Here is an 8,034-nt window from a genome sequence, read left to right on the forward strand (position 1 = left end):
TATATATATATATATATACATATATATACATATATATATATATATATATATATATACATATATATACATATATATATATATATATATATATATATATATATATATATATATATATATATATCAGACAAGTTTTAATAAACATCTTGAGACAGACTCAAAATATATCAATATATTATCAATAATGTTTTACGTTACTTGTTACAATTCTACATTTGCTTAACAAAGAGCAAATATTTATTTGGTCCATCCTTGACAATGCTATGGAATGTTTATTACTCCTTTATAATGACTATTATGACTACAATCATAGTTATTATTTCTATTTTTACCAGCCTCCGTGGCGTAATGGCTCGAGCATCTGCTCCGAGTCTGGGTAGTTCGAAATACCAGCCGAGTCATACCAAAGACTTTATAAATGGTATATGCTGCTTCCTTGCTTGACGCTCAACATTTAAAAAGGATAGTGTACGGACAAACAACCACAGGTTGGTAATAATAGGGGAGGCTTTGATGTGCCTAATGGCCTCCTCCAGTATGTTGAAGGTTCTTGTAATGGAACTCATATTATGTTATAGTTCACGGATCAATTCTCTTTCTTTCAGACACCTCCGCTTTGCTATCATATTCAGATTGCCTCTGTGGTGATCATGGTCACCTTCATTGCTGCAGCCATAATAGCAGCATTGTGGTTCAGTACATCTGAGTAAATCAGGCTAATAATGTCAAGCTGTTACCAAATCTGTTGCTTGAAGGTGGACATATGGACAAGGCTAGGAAATAATTGCTGCGTTCTCATTGCCTGAGGCCTCGTTTCTGAAGAGACACACACGGAGCATCATAGAAATGTTCACACACATTGACTTCTGCACGCTGCCATTTTGTCATTCGCCTTGATCAATTCGCATTAATTTTTCATTGATATCGTTGAGAATTGATGATTCGTTAAAATTAAGTCATTGGTTATGGCAAACACACCACTTGAGCATACTTCGTTGCATTTAACCACTTCCTTCATGTCCAGATGGACAGGTGCAAAATCTACCTGTATACTTTTTCGTCTCTTATTAAAGGCTAACAAGGTGCAGTACATGCTAATAAGATGCAAAAATGATTTCTGAAAATCATTTTTGTCATTCAGCCAACATATCCAAGGCCGATCTTGTTTTAAAGTATTTCGGCCGACAATATTCTGGATGTTTAAAAAAAACTAATGCCATGGTGAAAATTATTACAACATACTTGATTTATTAGATGCTGAAATTTATAACATGCTGAAAATGATAAAAAGCTTAAAAATGTCATACTTTTCACCATGACATTGTCATAATTTTCACCAGCCTTGGTAGTGGTAATGGCTGGAGCATTCCTTCTGAGTCTGGGAGTCTGGCCGACTCATACCAAAGACTTTTAAAATGGTACATGCTGCTTCCTTGCTTGATGCTCACAATTTAAAAAGGATAGTGCACAGGGAAACACCTTTCGGTTGGTAGGAATAACACAGGCTTTAATGGGCCTAATGATCTCCTGCGTCGAATGTCCTTGTAAGGGACCTCATATAAATATACTTGTTTTTTTGGGGGGGGGGTGAAAATAGAGTTATTGTGATTGATTTTCTTTAAGCCATTGCATTGCTTCTTTTTTTTAAGGTTTCTCAAAAGAAAAAAAAATGTTCCTGGGTGTATTGGGAAAAGATAATGTAAGTAGCCTGATTTTCTGGGAAACATCAAGGGTGTGAGATCATTAGTTTGACTGCCTTTTATAGTGGGAAAGCAGATACTGTGGTGGAATTATATTTTTTATGATAATTACCTGTACAAGATTTTCAAATCTTGTATAAACAGCTAAAACCGTGTCCGAGGACATGTAACCCACCCTGGAGAATAGCCAAAACTATATCTATCCAATTAATATTTTATTGAATTTTTTTCATTTACTTCAAAGTTAAACTTTATCATTTTAAAACTAAGAAATACTTGATGTCATTAATATATAATTTTTTCCTTTTTTTTTACAGAGTCGAGGCTTGTGGAAGTGCGAGTACACTGAGTGGATCAGGACGTAATGGACAAAAACAGGACGCAAAACATGCATGCATGGGGTGGACAAGATGAACACACAAGGAAACTCCAAGAAGGGAAAATTGGAAAGTTGGAAGGGGAAGGGATTTGGGTGGAGTGAATGAGGGTAGAAAAGATCATGGTTTTGGATCGGGGATGATCTGAGATGGTGGTGAACAGCTGTATTGAAGGCCTAGAGAGAAGAATGAGATTGAAAAGGATGTGGAGGTTGATTCCACAGGTGGGGAAAAAAGGAATAAATGAGTGGAGGGGTGTTGTGATCCTGGAGGTAAATAGTTTCACCAAAAGGGGATTGATGGTGGACCATGTAAGTCCTGTAGGGTGCAAGACTAGAAAGGAGGTGGGAGAAGGCAGAGAGACCACTGACCTGTCTGCAGTGGCAAATTGATAGGCCCATAGACTCAGCTCATTGCAGGAGCTTCCAATAATCTTAACGGCCTTGGTTTCCACAGTGTCAAGCTGAAGAAGATGTGAGTCAGGGGAGCCAGCCCAGATGGGAGAGCAGTACTCCATCAAGCTGCAGATGAAGCCCTCTTTGATGGATAGGAGTTAATGTGTGCCAAGGAAGAACTTTGTAGGACGGAGGATGTGAAAAAATGCATTTTTAAGCAGCAAATGCAACTTCTGTGAATCTTATTGTAATTTTTATGGAGGCAAGGATGTCTTATCTACAATTGGCAAAAACGTTTCACATGCGTGGTTCACCGATTTCCAAACATCGACTTTTTCTGGTGAGAAATTAAAGTTATCTTTAAATCAACTAATGTCCACCCACTGTTATTTTACTCTCTCAGGCTGATAGGATAGCCTAGAGGTTGTTTCCTCCCGTTTGACTTGTCTAGTCGAAGTTTTATTCCTGATGTGACTATAAAATGTCATCCTTACTTCACAAGGCCTTGCATTAAACAATATTCTGTCCTGAGGAAGGAAAATCAAGTCATCTGTCTATCTCAATGTCTCTGCAGCTGATTCAGTCACATCTTCTTGAATTTACTTGTGCATTTATTAGAATACCTCTCAAAAATAGCAGGAAATTGCATGCCAATACCTTGTCCAAATAATTTTCTTACTTACTGGGGGCAATGACCAAATGACCATCAGTGGACAATGACCAAACCAGCAGCTGCTGCAAAAAGGGAAAATGAAAGGAAGAATTTTCCCATCTCTGACCTAACCTTGCCACCTTATATATGTCAACTCAGCTTACACTGAGTGTTTCATTGATTGAAAAATGACAATGGCAGAGGAATAAAACAATAAGGATTATCTAAAATTTCTTAATTGTTAGTTTATCTGGAATTTAAATTCCAGATAAGGTATTGTCATCATGCACCTTCCGTCGGTCCATCTCCTTTTTTGACTTCTCCGGCCAAACCGCTGTGCCGATCGGCTGAAATTTGGCAGCAACGTTCCTCTCCTGACAGGTAACAGGAATTGTAAAGCTCATTCTGGTCACATGACTTCGGAGGTCAAAATGTCCAACTTCCTAATTTTTTTTCAAAAATCTTCTACATACCCACAGGTCAGAATGTTACCAAAATTGGGTTACAACATTAGGCCTGGGTAGGGATGTTAAATTGTTGAGGTCATGCCGATCACATGATCGGAAGTGGATCAAAATGGATGACAGTCAATTTGGGGGAAAAGTCGCATAAATTCCTTGAATAATCTTCTTCTCCAGATCCATCAGTCAGAATGCTACCAAATTTGCATTACAACATTATGCCAGGGCCCAGATAAGCCACAGGTCCAGTGGTTTTTTTTTTTTTTTAAACAAACTGTGCTCCAAAATATCAACTGCCATTATATAAATGGGAATACACTGTATATTTTAGAAAAAGAAAAAACAGCATCACATCTCCAAAGCAAGGTGTATAGTTCAGAGCTTTGGCTGTGCAACCTGTGTACTGTACATGGGCAATCCAATACATACATATATATATATATATATATATATATATATATATATATATATTGGGAAAGAAGGTTGGAGAGATGCATTGTGGGATTTGAATTTGGTTTGAGCAGTTTATTTTTAATCTGACGAGGAATGGACATAAATTTTCTTTCTAAACTAACTTTTCAGAAAAAAAAGTAAACATTACTCGCAACATTGTATGTTTTCATCAGAATATCTTGACTTTAACCAACAACCAAACACTAAATATTATCCAAATACAACGTCTTACATCGATAGATTCACCTGTGTTATCAAATCCCACAACAAACAATTCTAACAGATAATTGACCAAAGTCATTGTCTGAGGAATGCTTACGCAAATTCAAGTTCATTTCCTAATTAAATATTCTTTATTTGATTGTGGCATCAAACACAAGCTATGCAGTAATTTTATGCATTTGTAATACATCAGTATTCAACGTCATAACCTTGAAGGTTAAATGACACGTTCAAGAGTAATGGCAACTTTAATTTGGTTTGTTAATTAATCTAGCTTATTGGTTCCACCAGGCCTGAGGAAAAAAAATCGATTCTTCCTTCTCAGTTGTGTTGAAGTCATCCATTTCTGATCATGGCTTTTGAGGAAACCACATATAATGTGATTATTCAGCAGATGTCAGATCTGCACGAAGTAATAAAAGCTTGCAAAGGCATGTAAAAATGGGGATATAACCAATGGGTCCTAATGAGAAACGCTATGAATAAAAGAGCATGGTCTTCTTTATCAGGTTTTATGAATACAAAACTTTATCAAAGGTTCCTGGAGTCCTCTAATGGATCCTGACCTGATCACGAGGCATGGAATCATGATATGATTAATTCATTTTCAAATGCGACATCCAGGTTGAGCTTTGATAAGTTAAGATTGCATACACAATAAATTATGGAATTATTGACCCCCACCCTCCAAACCTCCTCTCTCTCTCCTCCTTTGTCAGCCTCACACATTCCCTTTCCTCCACTTCCATTATTTATTCCTCTTTGAACTTCCTTTCCCATTTCACTTCCCCATAACTTCCTTGACCTTCCTTTTCTTTCCGATGATTCATCCTTCACTTTCACTTCTCAAATTATGGTCAATCATATTGCTTCCTCTATTTTTGCAAACCTAATACGAATATGAAGTCAGTGGATACGTGATGCAAGATGTACATATTATTGTGAACAATATCTAGGCTGGATGCTATTTGTTGGTGAAAAAAAGAAAAACAACAGAGTTGACATTGGGGTCACATTTAAAATCTTTCAGGCTCTCTTTCACGACTGTTTACATCAAGAAAAGCAAAGTGAAGTGAGGAAAATAAATTGTGGATAAATTGTTGAATTATATTGAGGTTAAGAGCTTACAAGGGAATGTGCCCCATGCAAAAGCACTTTGCGTTTTATTAGAATTTTAATGGTGTTGCTGGGCAAGCAGTTTGCCATTGCACATATCTGGCTTACCTTGCAAATCCAGAAAGTGGCAGCAGAGAACACACTGGGCCCAAACTGCCCTTTTGTGCTTCTTGCCTCCCCATGACAGCATTGCATTCCTTCACATCTTTGCATCTACTTACTCAGCTCAAAATGGAGTCTGCATACCAGAAATGCCTGTTTGATTAAATGGGGGGGGGGGGGAGTTAAAGATTTTGGCACAATTAAATTCCGATTGGGATCTCAGCATCTATGTTTCTAATCACAAATCTATCATTATCCAATCACAAAGGTTCTTCCCATCAAATAGATAATGGCAATGGAGCAGGGAATGAAGCCTGGTGTTGGCTTAGTGGTTAGGGTGGTGGCTTGGGATCCTAAGGTCCTGAGTTTCAAGCCCCGTTGGGCTGCTGAATTAATACACCAGGAGGTTAAATCAGCCTGTCATCCTTCCGAGGTTGGCAAAATGAGTACCAGTGCACTGGTAAGGGGGATACTGCATCAGCGGCATAGCCTCGTCCCAACCAATGATGCAACCAGCAGCCACAGGCTGCACTCGATGATGGAGAGAGAGAGAGATAGAGAGATAGAGAGATAGAGAGATAGAGAGATAGAGAGATGGAGAGATGGAGAGATGGAGAGATGGAGAGATGGAGAGATGGAGAGATGGAGAGATGGAGAGATGGAGAGATGGAGAGATGGAGAGATGGAGAGATGGAGAGATGGAGAGATGGAGAGATGGAGAGATGGAGAGATGGAGAGATGGAGAGATGGAGAGATGGAGAGATGGAGAGATGGAGAGATGGAGAGATGGAGAGATGGAGAGATGGAGAGATGGAGAGATGGAGAGATGGAGAGATAGAGAGATAGAGAGATAGAGAGATAGAGAGATAGAGAGAGAGAGAGAGAGAGAGAGAGAGAGAGAGAGAGAGAGAGAGAGAGAGAGAGAGAGAGAGAGAGAGAGAGAGAGAGAGAGAGAGAGAGAGAGAGAGAGAGAGAGAGAGAGAGAGAGAGAGAGAGAGAGAGAGAGAGAGAGAGAGAGAGAGAGAGAGAGAGAGAGAGAGAGAGAGAGAGAGAGGAATGCATCGACTCAAGGCAGTTTGCCTCGGTAGTGTCCATGCAACAAGTGATGCCTTTGCCCAAAATACAAATGCTCACCATTGGGATGTTTGGCACTTTAAAATTCAAAAAAGTAGACTGTTGTTTGCCTGTTTGCAAAACAAACTGTATTGGCCAAAATGCAGTCTAAATTTATGGGGCATTACATGAGCAGCCTAGCCATGCTCCATTAATGATGTAAGTAGCAGGCACTCTAAATACTCTTGGAAGGATGATGATATCATACATTTGAACCTGCATGTTAAACTTTGGCCACCATATCCAAGTCAAATCAAAGTGAAATAAATAGCAAATTTAGAAATCTCAGAATTATGTTTAACCATCACCAAAAATTGTTTATCACTTTGCATCTCTGTCAAGCTTTTGAAACAGAAATAATTTCATATCATCAATTGGAGCTACTTTGAACAAATTTTCAAAAACATTTAAAAATCTCTTTGTAATTCAAAATCTCAAATAGGAAATACCGTTTCAATATTATATTCCTTACAATGTTCATTATATGTCGTGTGTGTGTGTGTGTGAGTGTGTGTGTGTGTGTGTGTGTGTGTGTGTGTGTGTGTGTGTGTGTGTGTGTGTGTGTATGTGTGTTGTTTTGTCTGGCTTCCTTCTTGGGACAACTGTACTGTAACTTGTCTATATTTTGTTTACATTTAAATTGTTCTTGTTTTAAAATGATAGATTAATTTCATGCATTGTTCGTAAAGCAAAAATATATGATGGGTCAAAATGGCCTATTCCTGTGTCCAAGTTACTTGTTTCATGTGTTGTTTCAGTGCATGGTAGCATAATACCTGATGTCTGGCAGGAGAGCTAAGAGGTATGAACACTCGTCTTCTCTGAGCTCGGTTGGACTATCGACTGAGCTATAAACTGCCACCCTGGAGTTTCACATGCAGGGAGATACATCAATGTGTGTGCCGTCCATTGGAAAGACATCAAGCCAGTGGACCTGTCTGCCAGCACTGGTTGATGGTGAACGTTGAAGGTCCTGTGGTTGCTTTCATAATGAGTCCTTGACTTTTTTCTGTCATCCTCAACAAATTACAAATTCCTGCCACCTTTAGTTGATAACCAGGCCTGGTTTGTGAAAAGTTTGTGAAAAAATTGTGAAAAACTTGGGTCAAACATGTTCACTGACTGACCACACACACACACACACACACACACACACACACACACACACACACACACACACACACACACACACACACACACACACACACACACACACACACACACACACACACACACACACACACCACATAATATTTTATATATATATTTTGTTAGTTACTTTGTGTGATGTATGAAAACCAGTGGTTTACTGACAAATAAAATCCCTTTTGAAATAATAGTTTGTAAACAGTAATGAGACTGCAAAAAGTTGAAAAACAATTGCTAATATCCTTTTTTTCAAAGGATTGGGGTAATCTGCTTGAGTTTACTTTAATTGAGAAAATG

Source organism: Eptatretus burgeri, chromosome 3, assembly GCF_056783735.1.
Source record: "Eptatretus burgeri isolate ZD-2024b chromosome 3, Ebu_testis_v1, whole genome shotgun sequence".
Classification (NCBI taxonomy): Eukaryota; Metazoa; Chordata; class Myxini; order Myxiniformes; family Myxinidae; genus Eptatretus; species Eptatretus burgeri.